This window comes from Protopterus annectens, chromosome 11.part0 (assembly GCF_019279795.1).
Source record: "Protopterus annectens isolate FY-2018-M chromosome 11.part0, PAN1.0, whole genome shotgun sequence".
NCBI classification, from domain to species: Eukaryota; Metazoa; Chordata; order Ceratodontiformes; family Protopteridae; genus Protopterus; species Protopterus annectens.
In genome coordinates this window covers 985,110,709-985,127,069 of record NC_056745.1, presented here as the reverse complement: position 1 = coordinate 985,127,069, position 16,361 = coordinate 985,110,709, and positions in this window count along the sequence as shown.

The window sequence follows — 16,361 nt, the reverse complement described above, 5'->3', positions numbered from 1 at the left end:
TCCGGTTTCCTCCCACATCCCAAAGACATGCTGCAGGTGGATTGGACACTCTAAACTGGCCCTAGGTGTGAGTGTATGCATGTGTGTGCCTTCTGTGCAAGGTTGGGTGCCAGGCTGGCAACTCGACACCGTAAAACTCCACTGCCAATCATGAGCGGACAAGGTGATCCGCTGTGGCGACCCCTAAACGGGAAAAGCCGAAAGAAGAAGATTATTCTACACAAAATGCATATTAACTTACAATTGTTTCACAAATATGTTAGATGAATTATTTAATATTTGTTCATGTTAAAAATGATATGTAGTATAGATGCATAGTTATGCAAACCACAAATACTTATTGTAGTTCCGAGTGCTTCACAGCTGCATTCTAATATCAAGCTGCAAGTGTATTAACAGATGACTGAATGTAAAAGTGCTGAAGGGGTTAAGGGATGTTACAAAAACTGGTTTCTGAAAGCAAGAAAGAACACAAAGTATGTAAGCTCTGCCCTTCCCAGGCTGGAATGGGTAGTTACAAGGAATGTTGGGGAGTTAGAATGTTACTGGTACTGAAATATATAAGGTTAGGAAACAAGATTGATTGTCAAGCCAGGTGGCTTGTGTTTTTCTAAACATTGTTGTTACTAAAAACATGATTGATGAGTGTTCACGTGTAGCACCAAGCGAGATGCACGAGGGTCTGCAGAAATCCTATTTGTTAACATCAGTATTCTGCATGTATGATACTGATAAGAAATAAAATATAAACTATATATTTTTACTGCTTGGAGAGATTGATTTTAAATTGTGTAGATAGTCTCCCATCACTGACGCATGTGGATTTAAATAAAAAGAAAATGTTTTGCACATCCTGAAGAGTTATTCTTGACTCAGGACTAAAGGTAATTAATATTATTTATGTATATTTTAAACTGCACTTTAACAAAGAGAGAGGGGAGTAGGTCAAACCCAGAGTCATATAGACCCTTAAGTCTATTTTCATGTTGTGGAAAAATAATGGAGAAGGTAATACTGGATATTATTGTCAGAACTGGACAGGTTAGGCCATGATGGATATGTTGAAAATAGATCTATTGCCACTTGTAACATGGTGTTTGATAACAATATAATAACAGCTATGAATGAAAGCTTGTGCTGTGATGTAATTTATATAGATTTAACTTCAGCATTTGACAGGTCATACACAAAACACTAATCAATAAATTAGAACATCTAGGTATTGATCTCCTCTTGATAAGATGGATAACTGCATGGCTTACAAAGAGGACATGGCAAGTATCATACAGCAACTAGCCAGGTGAAAACGTTGGTTACAGTCAGGGTGTCCCACATGGCTCTGTTCTAGGCCCTTACTTGTTTAGATTGTATCTTTCAAACCTAACATTTACATCTGATGTGTTCTACAGCCTTTATGCAGATGACCTGAAATTGGGTAAACTGATTACATGTCTTACAGATAAGGCATATCTTCAAAATAACTTGACTAAATTGACCATTTGGGCACAGGAAAATAATATGCTGATAAATACATCAAAAACTAAGCATATGAGATTTGGGAGACATAAATTGAAAGATGAATATTTAATACAGCACACAGTGACTGAAACTGTAGACTCATTTAAGGACCTAGTTATATGGGAAGATCCAGCCATGAGTTTTTCTAATCACATTGACCAATTGGTTAATGATAGTTATAGAATTATAGGTTGTATAAAAAGATTTATAATGTCTAGGAAAACAAAAATGCTGAAGTCATTTATTTATTATTTTATTTATTTAAATTTGTTGACCGGGAGTGTCCGACTGGATGTGGGTCCATTTTCAGCAGAGGCCCGGGGAGAAAAGCTCCACAGTAAAATAAACAGACAGTAGTTACATTGGATTACATAGCGATTAACAATTTAACATAAAAATTACTTACAACATATTTACAGATGAAGAACACAGTACATCAGTAGACAACTAGAATCTTTATCTGTGAAGTACATAACAGGCATTAACAAATGTAACAATGAGAAGTTCCTGCTGTATAATAAGTACTAGGCTTATGAGCATCTGAGCTTGCTATAATCAAGGTAGTTAGTGGAGTGGAAAGAAAGGTAGTAGTTGGATGGGGTGGATGATATTAGAGTGGGAGTTGCAAGGGCATAGCCAGCATGTTTTTAGGTGTGCTTTTAGTAAAGTTTTGAAGTGGGTGCATGATGGTACAGAGGTAATTGTGGGTGGGAGTGAGTTCCATAATTTGGCTATGGCGCAAGAGAATACTGCTTCACCAGCAGAATTATTGGCTTTAGTGATCTGATTTTTGTTGCTGGATCTTAGTGGTCTGGTGGTGCGATAGGGTTGGAGTAGATTCTGGAGGGATGGGACATTTAGTGGATGGTTTACTAGTTTGTGGACGAATGAGAGTTGATACCACTGAAGGAGGTGAGGAAGTTCAAGCCAGCCCAGTTCAGCAAGTGAGAGACAGTGGTGACTACGGTAGGATGCCCCTGTGGCGAATTTGGCGATTTTGTTGTAGCAGGTCTCTAGCTTGTTTAGATCACATTGCATTAGGTTGGTATATATTGGAGAGGCATAAAGTAGGGTGAAGATAAGGTGGGAATTTGCTATTGAAATCTTTGCTGCTTTGGTGAGAAATTGTTTATTTCTGTATAATGCTTCTAGTTTTTTGTGGACTTTTTTTATGGTCATGGATATGTGAATATCAAATTTTAGTTTATTGTCTATTTCCACTCCTAGCAATTTGGTGTGTTGGGTATATAGTGGTGTTGTCTTTTGCTGTGATGTTAAAGTGAGAGTTGTTTTGAGTATGTTTGGTGGGTTGGAAGATGAGTAGTTTAGTTTTGTTTGGGTTGAGTATTAATCGGGCATCAGATAACCATGTTTCAACAGAGGAAAAGGCTTCCTGTGTGACTTTTTGCAGTTTGGGTAGGGACTGGGCTGAGCAGATGATGGTCAAGTCATCTGTGTATTGGATGAGTGTGCCATGTTTGGTGGCAGAGGCTAGATTATTGGTGTAAACAGAGAAGAGTAGGGGTCCAAGGATGGATCCTTGGGGAACCCCTATGGAGACAGGTAGTTGGGGAGATATGTCATTCTGCCATACAATGGATTGTTGGCGGTCAGACAGGTAACTCTGAAAGCAGTTGGTGACTGATTGTGAGAAGGATAGGTTATTGAGGACAGAGATAAGGTGTTTGTGTGGGACCATGTCAAATGCTTTAGATAGGTCTAGGAAAGTAGCAGAGGAGAGATAGCCATTGTTTTTCTGCTGAAGGATAGTGTTAGTAAAGGAGAGTAAGGCAGTGGTGGTGCTATGGTTTGGCTGGAAACCATGCTGAGTACTGGAAAGGAGGTAGTTAGAAAGGAGGTAGTCTGAGACCTGAGAGTGTATGCATCTCTCTAGTATTTTGGAGAGTGGAGAGAGAATAGCTATGGGGTGGTAATTGGTTAGTTCTGCAGAGGGTCCGCCTTTTTGGAGGGGAATTATATGTGAGACTGTCCACAGTGTGGGAATGTAACTTTCTGACAGAGATCGGTTAATCAAGATGGATACTGGGTAGGCCAGAGCATCAGCTGCGATTTGTAGGTATTCACTTGGTCATTGGTCACATTGGTCACAAGTCATTGTTTGTTAGTTACATTAGACCCAAATTTGAGTATGGAATAACAATATGGAAACCCTATAAGAAAACAAGCATGAGTAAACTGGAAAGAGTACAGAGGAAATATACCAAGGGCATCCATGGATGTGAAGATTTAAGTTATTATGAAAAATGAAAACATCTGAACTTGTACAGTGTCTCTTATAGATATCTAAGAGGAGATCTTACTCAGGTTTATAGGGCATTTAAAGACAACTACCTCTGGGAATGTTTGGGGTTATCCAAAAGTACTAAAGAATCATCAGACAACCAATGTAGAAGATTCCTCAAAATACGGAAACATTTCTATAATGGGGCCAGGCCAGGCCCAGGGGGAGGATGGACCCCCTGTTGTAGAAGGAAGTAACAGTCCACAAAAATCACAAAAACTGATAGACCAAAGAAAAGCCAGAAACATGATAGAGTGGACTATTGAGGATAAGAAAGAAATTATGCATTTTTACTATTATGCAAAAAGCTCAGAATTCATAGAAGCAAGATATACAAAAAGATTAAGAGAGAAATTAGAGGAAAGAAAAATACTTCCACAAGAAAAACTGTCAGAAGCCTCAAATAAAACTTTGTGGTCATTAATACAATGGATTTGTGAAAAATATTATATAGACCAAGAAACTTTGATCTGTTTGGAAAAAGAAGCATCCGAGGAAGTGTGAAAATATAAACAACAAAACCTACAGATTTTTGAAAGTATAAAAACAAAGTATGGACATGGGAAAAAAAAGAGAGATTTGATATGGTGCAATATTTATGCAAAGTCAATAGCCAAATTAATCAATACAAAAAAGGCAGCCCCAAAGATATTCAAAGAGAAATACAGGCAAAAGCATCCAGATATGGAAAATTTCACAATAAAAAAAATAATATTAGAAAGAGGGAATGAAGAAAGAAGATTAATAAAGTAGAAGTTAAAAAAATAGAAGTTGAAGTTATGGAATGCCTATGAAGTGAAGGATTTGGTGTAGAAGGTCTAACACAGATTACATCACAGCATGATGGAACGAGTCCCCAAATTAAGGAGAAACAGGAAGATCAGGATACATCTGAAAAAGAAATATGGACATGGGAAAGAAAAAGAGATTTAATATGGTGTAATATTTATGCAAAGGAGAAAGCAAAACTAATCAATACAAAAAAAGCAGCACCAGAGATATCTGAAGAGAAATACAGGCAAAGGAATCTGGACATGGCAAACTTTACAATACAAAAAATAAGAAGACAAAGAAGAAAAGTAGAAAAGAAGATTAATAATGAAGATGTTAAAGAAGCAGAAACTGAGGTTTTGAGTGTCTGTGAAGTGAAGGATTCAGTGTAGAAAATCTAACTCAGAAAGCACCACAACAGGATACAGCAATGGATACACAAATTAAGGGAAAACAGTGAAATGGGCAGCAACTGGTCAGTTGCCATATGAAGATATTTTGGAGCCTTCCACAGGAAACCAGTATAAATGTTCACTTGAAGCTGGGCAGCAAGGGAAGGAACAGGAAACTGTGGCAATTCTGACTCAGTCAGTGTTGAGGAGTGATAGGTCAGTGAGTTCCCATATGACAGAGCAATGGGTGACACAGGATGAAATTGAAGAGAATGTGACATAGGAAGATGTTATAGAATTTTCTATAGAGTGCCCACAGGAATTGGAGAATAAAAAATGTGCCCTCAGTTTAGAAGAAAATGAGCTAAGTAAATAGTTGCTTGATTTAATAGAGATAGATAGACATATTAAGATCAACAAAAGAAATAGACTGCAGTAGGTCAATAAAACCCAGAAAGTCAGAAGTTTGATAAAACAAATGAAGACAGTACTTGAGACTGTTCAAAAAGATCCATGTGATATAACAGAAGTAAACAGGATATATTACTGTGCAGCTAAATTAATAACTGATAAAGTTCTACCACAAGAACACAGGGTAGTGAGGGAAAGGAAGGGGAGAAATCGAATACCATCATGGAATTATCAAATAGAGAAACCTATAAAGCAATTAAGACAAGACGTGTCACTGTTGGAAGAGTATAGAACAGGGAACAGATCAATAAAAATACTCAGAAAGATATACGTGATAAAAGCAATGCACAGTATTATAATCGATCAGGATTTTTCATGCAGTATTGCAAATAATAAACTAAAAATATCAGCACAGGCAGAAAAATTTAAAAGATATATAGATAAATATAAGGGAAAAGCATAAAATAAGCAACTTCTTGATTACCCAAAAAAGTTTTATAGAGAATTGGGAAACAAGATAAAAGGAGTTGAAAGACCACCAAAAAAGAAAAAGTAGATACATTTTGGAGAAGTATCTATGAAGATCCTGTGGAACATAACAAAGATGCTAAATGGATAGAAGAAGTAAAAGAAAGAATAGGAAGTTCAAAGGTACAGGATATGAAATGGGATGAAGTAACAGCCAGAGAGATTGAAACAAAGTTAAGAAAAGCCTCTAGTTAGAAAACCCCAGGTCCAGATGCAGTACCTAACTTCTGGTTAAAAGTATTAACGTCTTTGCATGAAGCTTCAGCCATGAGTAAGAACTATTTATATGTGCACCCCAAACAGACAACAACCTGGCTAACAACAGGTAAAACAATGCTCCTACTTAAGAGTGAACCTGCAAACTACCATAAAATTATAGATCAATAACTTACCTTCTGGCAAAAGTATAAACTATAAACTGGAACTGATGCCGACAGAGTTTATAGTCATCTAGAAGAAAACTCAATTATGGCAATGGAACAAAAAGGCAATAAAAGAAAGTCATATGGAACAAAGGATCATTTGTTGTTAAATAAAGTCACAGTGGAGAATTGCAAAAAGGGGAAGAATCTAAGTATGGCATAGATTGACTATAAAAAACATTTGACAGTATCCCACATTCAAGGATAAAAGAGTGCTAAAAAATGCACCCTACATTGATAAACTACATTACAGTGACCATAAGACAGTGTCAAACCACTTTGCATTTAAGCAACAATAAAATACAAATTATTATTCCAGGGATAAAAATCCAAAGGGGTATATTTCAGGGTGACTCTTTGTCACCATTGCTCTTTTGCCTTGCCCTTAACCCATTAAGCTAACAGATTAGGTCATGGCTATAATTTTGGCTCCTAGAAAAGAACAAAGCATAAAGACTTCTCATCTTCCCTTTGTCAATGATTTAAAACTGTATAGCTCATCAGATGAGGAACTGAAAGCATAACTGCAAGTAGTCAAAACTTTTTCAGATGATATAAGAATGTCATTTTGTCTTGATAAATATGCAAAAGCAACCTTTAAAGCAGGAAAGCTGCAGCACCAAGAAAACATCAGTTTGAGGCAAGAATGTGCTATAAAAGAATTTGAGCAAGAGGGAGTATATAAATATTTGTCAACTGATGAAGGATCAACAATAAAACATGAAGAACTGCAAATAAAACTAAGTAAGGAATATTTTAGAAGACTTAAATTAATTCTGAAAACAGAGTTGACATCTAGGAACAAACTTTAAGCTATAAACCAATTTGCTCTTCCTGTCCTAACTTACAGTTTTGGAGTGATTGACTAGTCCCAAAAAGTGTTGGACAGATTAGATATGAAAAAAAAGGATGCTTCATGCTCATCAAATGCTTTATAAAAATCAGTGCATACCAAGATTATATATTCCCTGTTCTGAAGGAGGTATAGGCCTCCTTAAAATTGATTATGTGTATAGATCTGCAATTGTGGGACTGCACACACATCTGCTGACCTCACAAGACCCAAACACAGTGAAAGTCTTGAAGCATGAGGAGAATAAATCTAAGATGGCTTCCCTGCTTAGTCTAGCAGAAGCATATCAGCATCAAGCAGGAACGGAAATCAAACAAGAAGTAGATAAAAATCAGGCAGCAATTGAATATGCCAAAAAACAAAAGAAAGAATATAAGGTGATGGATCAGATGAGAAGGCAAGAAATGTGGAAAATGCATAAATATAGTTGCAAGTATAGAAAACTTCTGGAAGAACCTCATGTTGACCAGGATTGAATGCAAGAATTGTTAGGGAGAAGCGAATTCAGACCAAAATATGAAAGGCTAATATTGGTGGAACACGATAGTGGGCTATGTACACACTGGGTTACAAAGTCCATTGAACATGTGGGAAAAACAGGCAAATGTAGGTTTTGTAAGACAGAATTGGAAATAGTCACACACTTTGTTGTTGGTTGTGACATACTAATGAAAGCCAAAAACCAGAGACACCAAAAAGCAGCAAAACAACGCCAAACCTACTGGTCCACGACCCAGGCAAAGTAAATCACAGTATATCCTCTACGTGAAGCAGACTCTTTTGTAGTAAAAAATATATAATGTCCAAGGATCTCCACGCCAAAAGGATGTTTAACGTTTTATTTAATACAAAGTAAATAAAAAATGTTTTCGCGGTGGTCAAAGCCACCGCTTCCTCAGAACAGAACAAAGAATATTTTAAAAATACTGCCAAAACCTTTATAAATACTACGTAAATGGCATGCCAAGTTAATTGGATCTATTTAAAGATACAATAAACCCATACAAAAATTTGTTCACACCAAATCGTAAAAACGTTGGCGGAAACTAATAGTAAGAACCATTAATATACTTGCAGCCATAGAAGAACGTATGCAATCAATACAAACTATTTAAAAGGCAGTAAGTTAAACAATAAAATTCAACACTAAAACTAGTAAAACAAGAATAAAGAATTAGGAAATACATGAAGGTTATGTTAAAAAATAATAATACTACTACACTAGCATTTGAATCTAAGATTACAGACCTACAGATGTCAATGCTATTAACTGAATACAAGAATGCAACTATTTATGAACCAGTACATAAAAATAATCCAGGCCTAAACGAACATTGTAACATTTCCTGTATTCTCAAATTGAGGAGTTACATGAGATGATTCATATCTACTTGTTCTGATTGTACTTTTTAAACTACTTAAACTTCACTTGAACAACTTCCATTTTTCTGGCCTTGTAGTCAAAAATGCTTTAAGGTATTATGGAGGAAGTTCAGGCCTCCGACCTTAATAATTAGTTACACCGTTTTTCCTTTTGTGTACATGTATAAATTAAAATTCACCTAATTTAATTGGCCAGATTTTATAATAGAATTAATAGTATTAGAGATGTTAACAGGTACTTGCATTGTTGGAAGATTACATATGTATTGTGTTACATTTATATGTTTTTAATACTTACACTCTGAATTTAACTTGACTGAATAACTTCAGTTAAGTTTGCTTACTATTTTCTCGGTAGCTTATTTGAATTACAAGCTTTTTAGTTTCTGCTAATGCATAGCATTATGCAGTTTTTTGAGTTATCTACTGAGAAAAAAATCTAGCTTAGTATTAACAAAATGCTCTCCAGTACTATTTTTTTCTTGTTATTTTTATGTACTGGGTCATAAATAGTTGCATTCTTGTATTCAGTTAATAGCATTGACGTCTGTAGGTCTGTAATCTTAGATTCAAATGCTAGTGTAGTAGTATTATTATTTTTTAACATAACCTTCATGTATTTCCTAATTCTTTATTCTTGTTTTACTAGTTTTAGTGTTGAATTTTATTGTTTAACTTACTGCTTTTTAAATAGTTTGCATTGATTGCATACGTTCTTGTATGGCTGCAAGTATATTAATGGTTCTTACTATTAGTTTCAGCCAACGTTTTTACGATTTGGCGTGAACAAATTTTTGTATGGGTTTATTGTATCTTTAAATAGATCCAATTAACTTGGCATGCCATTTACGTAGTATTTATAAAGGTTTTGGCGGTATTTTTAAAATATTCTTTGTTCTGTTCTGAGGAAGCGGTGGCTTTGACCACCGCAAAAACGTTTATTTACTTTGTATTAAATAAAACGTTAAACATCCTTTTGGCGTGGAGATCCTTGGACATTATATATTTTTTACTACAAAAGAGACTGCTTCACGTAGAGGATATACTGTGATTTACTTTGCCTGGGTCGCGGACCAGTAGGTTTGGCGTTGTTTTGCTGCTTTTTGGTGTCTCTGGTTTTTGGCTTTCTTTAGTATGTCGTCCAGCCAGCCTACCAGCCCTACCAGCCCGGGATTATTCAATTCAAATTTAAATATTAACAACGACTCTGTTAACCAATGTAATCTGACAGCATTAATTCAGGAGCTGTCACAACGCATGGACACTATGGCTTTGAAGCTCGATGTTATCGAAAAACGAGGTAACCAGTGCCCTACACAAGGGCTAACAGGACAGCACGATCAACAATTTGGTACTGCCTTACCCAGAACAGGACCGAGTCTGGGCACTTCAACACCTAGTTTTTCTTCCGATATTCCAATCCCACCGGGGCAATTACCATGTCCCCAGGAGACACCTTCTCTTACAAGTAATTCATTGCCTTTAACCGGTGCAATGTATGATCAACATTTTCCGCCACTTATTAACAACCAAAATGATCACGGGCTTATAGGAGTTCCTAATATGAAGGCATGGATCCAGAATTTGGCAAACATGAACTTTCAAGGAGGACAGGAACCACCGGCCATGATAGTGGATAACTCTACAGTAAGTGGCAATTCTATTACAGATATTTTAAAAAACTTTGATGCTAAACTATTAAAACTGAAGAAACTACAACTTGAAGTCATATACTTCAGGCAATGCTTATCTGAAAAAATAGTTCCCAAAGGACTCAGATCTAATTTTTGCCCTACAGGCTTATTCTTTGACAGAGACTTTAATAAAGATTTAGCCTTGCTATTTGATAAGCAGGGACAACAACTACTGGAACTGATGATAAAGCACTATAACATCCAAATAGACAAGTTAACTAGTGAAGTTTCTTTACTTAACATAGCACTGAAGGCTGACCTTGATTTTGTTAGATACAAATTTGACTATACCCGTATTTTTACGAGTATAGATTCATTTATTGAAAAATCTAGATCTAACAAAAATAAAAAATTAATGAGGGACAGATCATCGTACAGTAACAATGCTGTATACCCTAAACTTTATGGTTCAGCTTCTTTTACCGCGAAAGAGGGAAACAATGTGGGAATGGACCCACATCAACCTCTGAATGAGCAAACAACTGACCTCCTTGAAGACGATATGGGGCATCAAGGCCCTAGACGTAGTAATAGAATACAAGCAAACATCAACAAGAATGGTCCTCCGCAGTATGGTGGTAATAGACAGAACTATAATAAGAACAACACTAACAATGGACTTTTTTAGGCCAACGGAATTCGAGTTTCCATCGCAAGAAATGGAACAACTCTCGGAACTAGAAGTTCCAGAGATTATTACAATGCACGAACCACATGACAACAAGTTACAAATTTTAACTAATACTAAGGGCGATTTCACCATTTACAATTTTTCAAGCATTTCTTTAGAACCGTGCTTGGTTGATCTCTTAGCATATGGTAACACCTTCATACACACTAAGAACTGTAATTTAGCTAAGACACTCATTGATTTAAAATGTTATGTCAGGAAGTTGAATTTAAGGACCTACTTTAATAACAATGAAGTTCCTACTAAGTCAAAACTTAAACTTGCTAGCACCTTTAATCCTCCCCTCCATACTGGATTAGCTATGTTTGAGAGTGCATGTGAGGTTGACATTAGGTATTTATGTCAAGCACAGGCAGCACTGAAGAGAAATGTAAATTATAACATCACAAGAGAACAATCTGATTGTCTCAAACATCTGTGCTCATCAGCAATAAGGGTGACTAAACCAGATAAAGGTGGGGGTTTAGTCATTTTTGATAATCATACCTATATTGAAAAAATGGAGAAAGTATTGAATAGTCCAGCTTATACTTTGTCTTCAGTGAATGAAATGAATACATCTAAAATGAGAATTAGAGGTTACTTCAGGGACATGTTCATTAATGGAAAAATTGATGGGGACACGTATAATTACATTGACATCAATATGTCAAAGAATTCTGTGATTTTTGGTATTCCGAAAATTCACAAGAATATACATGATCCACCTATGCGAGCACTTATTGATAGTCGTTCATCAATAACCTATCCTTGTGCGCAACTTGTGGAGACTATTTTGTCCAAATACTTGAAACTTATTCCAAGCATTTGTAAAGACTCATGGACTTTTCTCCATAACATGAGTCTTATTAATTTTGACAATTCCCTGAATTTCCTGACGGTCGATGTTATCGATCTTTATACATCCATCCCGCATCTTGAAGCGGTGGAATGGATTTCTTTCATGCTTAGAGATTTAAAGGCCACTGAAAAGGAAATTGATATTGTCTCAGAACTTCTTGACATCATCTTAACCTCTAATTATTTTACTTTTAACAACAATGTTTATTTGCAAAAACAAGGTATAGCGATGGGCTCACCTTGTGGTGCCTCCGTCGCTAACCTTTTTATGGCATACTGGGAGAAAACATACATTTTCTCCAACATTAACTTAATGAGTAAAATCAGTTTCTATACTAGGTACCTTGATGATTTATTCATCTTGTTTAAGGGGAATGCAGATGATGCTGCTTTACTGATTGAATTGTTAAATGATTCTACTTCCTTTTTGAGATTTACATTCAGTTTCTCATCTTCAGAGATAGACTATTTGGATGTAAATCTTTACAAAGATGTAATCAACTCAGAATACTACTCTACTATTTACAGGAAATCAACTTACTGTAACTCTTTTTTACATTTTCATAGTCTACATCCTTTTAGGCAGAAAAGGGCCATTATAAAGGGCTAACTAATTAGAGCTGCCAGAATGTGTAGTAGGGAAACGGCTTTCATCCATGAATGTAACAATTTAAGAGGAATGTTCTTGAGTAGAGATTACCCTTTGAGTTTATTTTCTGAACTTTTAGATGAGATCAACTATAAACGTTCAAATGGGATGTATCCTTCATTACTCAAAAGGTTAGTACCAGTAGTAGAAAATACAGTATTTACTGTAGAAGTTAGTAGTTGTCTTTCTCCCATGGTGAACAATATCAGTAATAGTGCCAACACGAATGCCGGATTGTTCAATACCAGCTTCATCTCTACCTTCAGTAGTGACTCTTACGACATCCAAAATATTTTATCTAAAAACTGGCATTTCATTTTGAACAATGATGTTTTATTTGAAAAATTAGGTGATGGACCTAGGTTTGTGTATAAACGAGGCAACAACCTCAAATCAATACTTGAAAACAACAACAGACTAGATAAAACCATTAAGTCTAAAGATTGCTCCCCTTGTGGATTCTGTAAATATTGCCAATATATAAAAACTAGTAACTTTTTTAAGATAGGAAAAAGAAAATATTGTATTAATCAAAGACTTAACTGTGTCTCCCGTTCTATAGTTTACTTGGCCTTATGTAATTGCTGTGAAGCATTTTACGTGGGAAAAACAGATCGTAGGCTTCGTGACAGGGTTTATGAGCACCTGTATGCAATAAGAACTAAAAACGAAGATAATGCTTTAGCAAGACACTGTTTAAAACTTGTAGGACATACTTTTTGTTTTATGGCCATAGAGGAAGTATCACAGACTATTAGGGGAGGCCCTGTTAGCCTTTTCCTTGAACCACGAGAACTAGAATGGCAATTGTTATTGAACTCCTTTTGTACTCCAGGCCTAAACGAACATTGTAACATTTCCTGTATTCTCAAATTGAGGAGTTACATGAGATGATTCATATCTACTTGTTCTGATTGTACTTTTTAAACTACTTAAACTTCACTTGAACAACTTCCATTTTTCTGGCCTTGTAGTCAAAAATGCTTTAAGGTATTATGGAGGAAGGTCAGGCCTCCGACCTTAATAATTAGTTACACCGTTTTTCCTTTTGTGTACATGTATAAATTAAAATTCACCTAATTTAATTGGCCAGATTTTATAATAGAATTAATAGTATTAGAGATGTTAACAGGTACTTGCATTGTTGGAAGATTACATATGTATTGTGTTACATTTATATGTTTTTAATACTTACATTCTGAATTTAACTTGACTGAATGACTTCAGTTAAGTTTGCTTATTATTTTCTCGGTAGCTTATTTGAATTACAAGCTTTTTAGTTTCTGCTAATGCATAGCATTATGCATTTTTTTGAGTTATCTACTGAGAAAAAAATCTAGCTTAGTATTAACAAAATGCTCTCCAGTACTAGTTTTTTTCTTGTTATTTGTATGTACTGGTTCATAAATAGTTGCATTCTTGTATTCAGTTAATAGCATTGACGTCTGTAGGTCTGTAATCTTAGATTCAAATGCTAGTGTAGTAGTATTATTATTTTTTAACATAACCTTCATGTATTTCCTAATTCTTTATTCTTGTTTTACTAGTTTTAGTGTTGAATTTTATTGTTTAACTTACTGCTTTTTAAATAGTTTGCATTGATTGCATACGTTCTTGTATGGCTGCAAGTATATTAATGGTTCTTACTATTAGTTTCAGCCAACGTTTTTATGATTTGGCGTGAACAAATTTTTGTATGGGTTTATTGTATCTTTAAATAGATCCAATTAACTTGGCACACCATTTACGTAGTATTTATAAAGGTTTTGACGCTATTTTTAAAATATTCTTTGTTCTGTTCTGAGGAAGCGGTGGCTTTGACCACCGCGAAAACGTTTTTTATTTACTTTGTATTAAATAAAACGTTAAACATCCTTTTGGCGTGGAGATCCTTGGACATTATATATTTTTTACTACAAAAGAGACTGCTTCACGTAGAGGATATACTGTGATTTACTTTGCCTGGGTCGCGGACCAGTAGGTTTGGCATTGTTTTGTGACATACTAATGGCAGAAGGATCTGTATACTGAAAGGCATAATAATGTGGCAAGACTGTTGTACTGGAGATGATGCAAACATTATGGTACTGAAGTCGCTAAAAAACACTGGAAATATGAGCCACAAAGCATAGTAGAAAATGATGAAGTCTATATCACATGAGATCACCCATTACCAACAGTTTAAAAGACAGATGCGAGAAAACTAGATACCGTGGTCCATGAAAAGAAGACAAAAGCAGTGTTGATCATTGAAATCACTACACCCAGTGACTACAGTGTCTTGTGTACAGAGAGACACAAAGTCATAAAATATCAGGATTTGAAGGCAGAAATTAGAGCAATGAGGAAGAATGATATCCAGATAGTTCCATTAATAGCAGGAGCAACGCATCTTGTAAAAGAGAATCTACAATCACATTTAGATATGTTACCAAACATGTAATTCCGTATGGACTGCAGAAGGAGTCATTACTGGGCACATTGCGGGTGCTGCGAAGAGCATTTCTGGCTGACATCAAAGATTAAAACAATACTAATTTCATGAACTTTAATCGTACTTTGACTTAGGAATGGGGCCCATTACCATCATGGTATCATCATGGTACTAGAAACCCAAAAGACTTGGAGAAATTAAAAAAGATTCTATAGGAATGAGAAGTGTACTAACTGGTTCTCTGACAGAGTAGCTGATACATAGAACAGACTACCAAATTACATTAAAGCAAGTACTTGTTTAGATATTTTTAAGAACAGCCTGGACACTTACTATGGGAACAAGTGTTTTTGGTATATTGGCAAGCTAGAAGGGCATTAATGCCCATGCTTTAATTATCTGTACATATGTATGTATGTAAAGATTTATAAATCTTTGGATTACATTAATTATAGTTTGAATAGTTTAGGTATTTTGAGAAGAATATAGGATTAAAATAAAATGGTGTGATCTAATTGTGGAATAAATGCAGTTTTTCCAAGAGCATGTCTAGCATAGGAGGTTTGATAGTAATAACATAAACAGAAAAGCTGTAGATAGGATGGTATAAAGCTGTTGGGTGCCACAGTCAGGTTCATAGATTAGTACTAGGCTAACTGCCTTTGTGGGCCATTTTAAGCCAGCCCATTACCCCATGTGAGAATCAAATGCTGGACCTTGTGTTTGTAAGTTAAACACCTTAACCATTATGACAACCTCCACCCAGAACAACAGAAGAGGTGCTGATCCTTATCTGCAAATCAATGGTGTCATTGATTTTGTTCATCAGCTGTCTGGCTGTGCATGAGTGTGGTAAGAAACTGATTTAAACAGCTGGTGTGGAGTTATTTGAAGAAAGTGTATGCAAGGATCTGTAGCAAGCAATTAACATAACTCCTGGCTACAGTTTCTGACAGTTGAAGAACTATGTGCAAATATAGTAGCTCTTTACCCACAGGAGATTTTTGGTGGTACTCAACTCTACAAGATGTTCTGGTATAGTGGTAAATAATTTAGTGGATTTCCCAGTGTTCCAAGTTAACTAACTATGGTTCTGTTAAGTTATTATATACTTTCAAAGTTGTTTTTGTGTTGTGGTCTTTCAATATCAGGCCTGGTGCTGTGGAAGAACTCTGGATATTTGTAGTGATCAACTTCTGTTAGTTGTCATATATTTAGGGCAAACATGGTTAAGGTTTTACATTTTCTTAGCTTTTACTGAATTACAACAGTTTTGGAAATGGGTAATGTAAGAAGCTAATTAGAGAGAAATTGACTCAATTTGAATAATTCATTTGAAGGTTTTTTGGATCATAGGGGTGTTGGGTCCATACTTCTGAAGGATAATATCATCCACATCTATGATGATGCAACATGGAAGGTGTGATAGTCCCTACTCCAGGCCAGTATTCAAGGAGCCTCAGTCCTCACCAC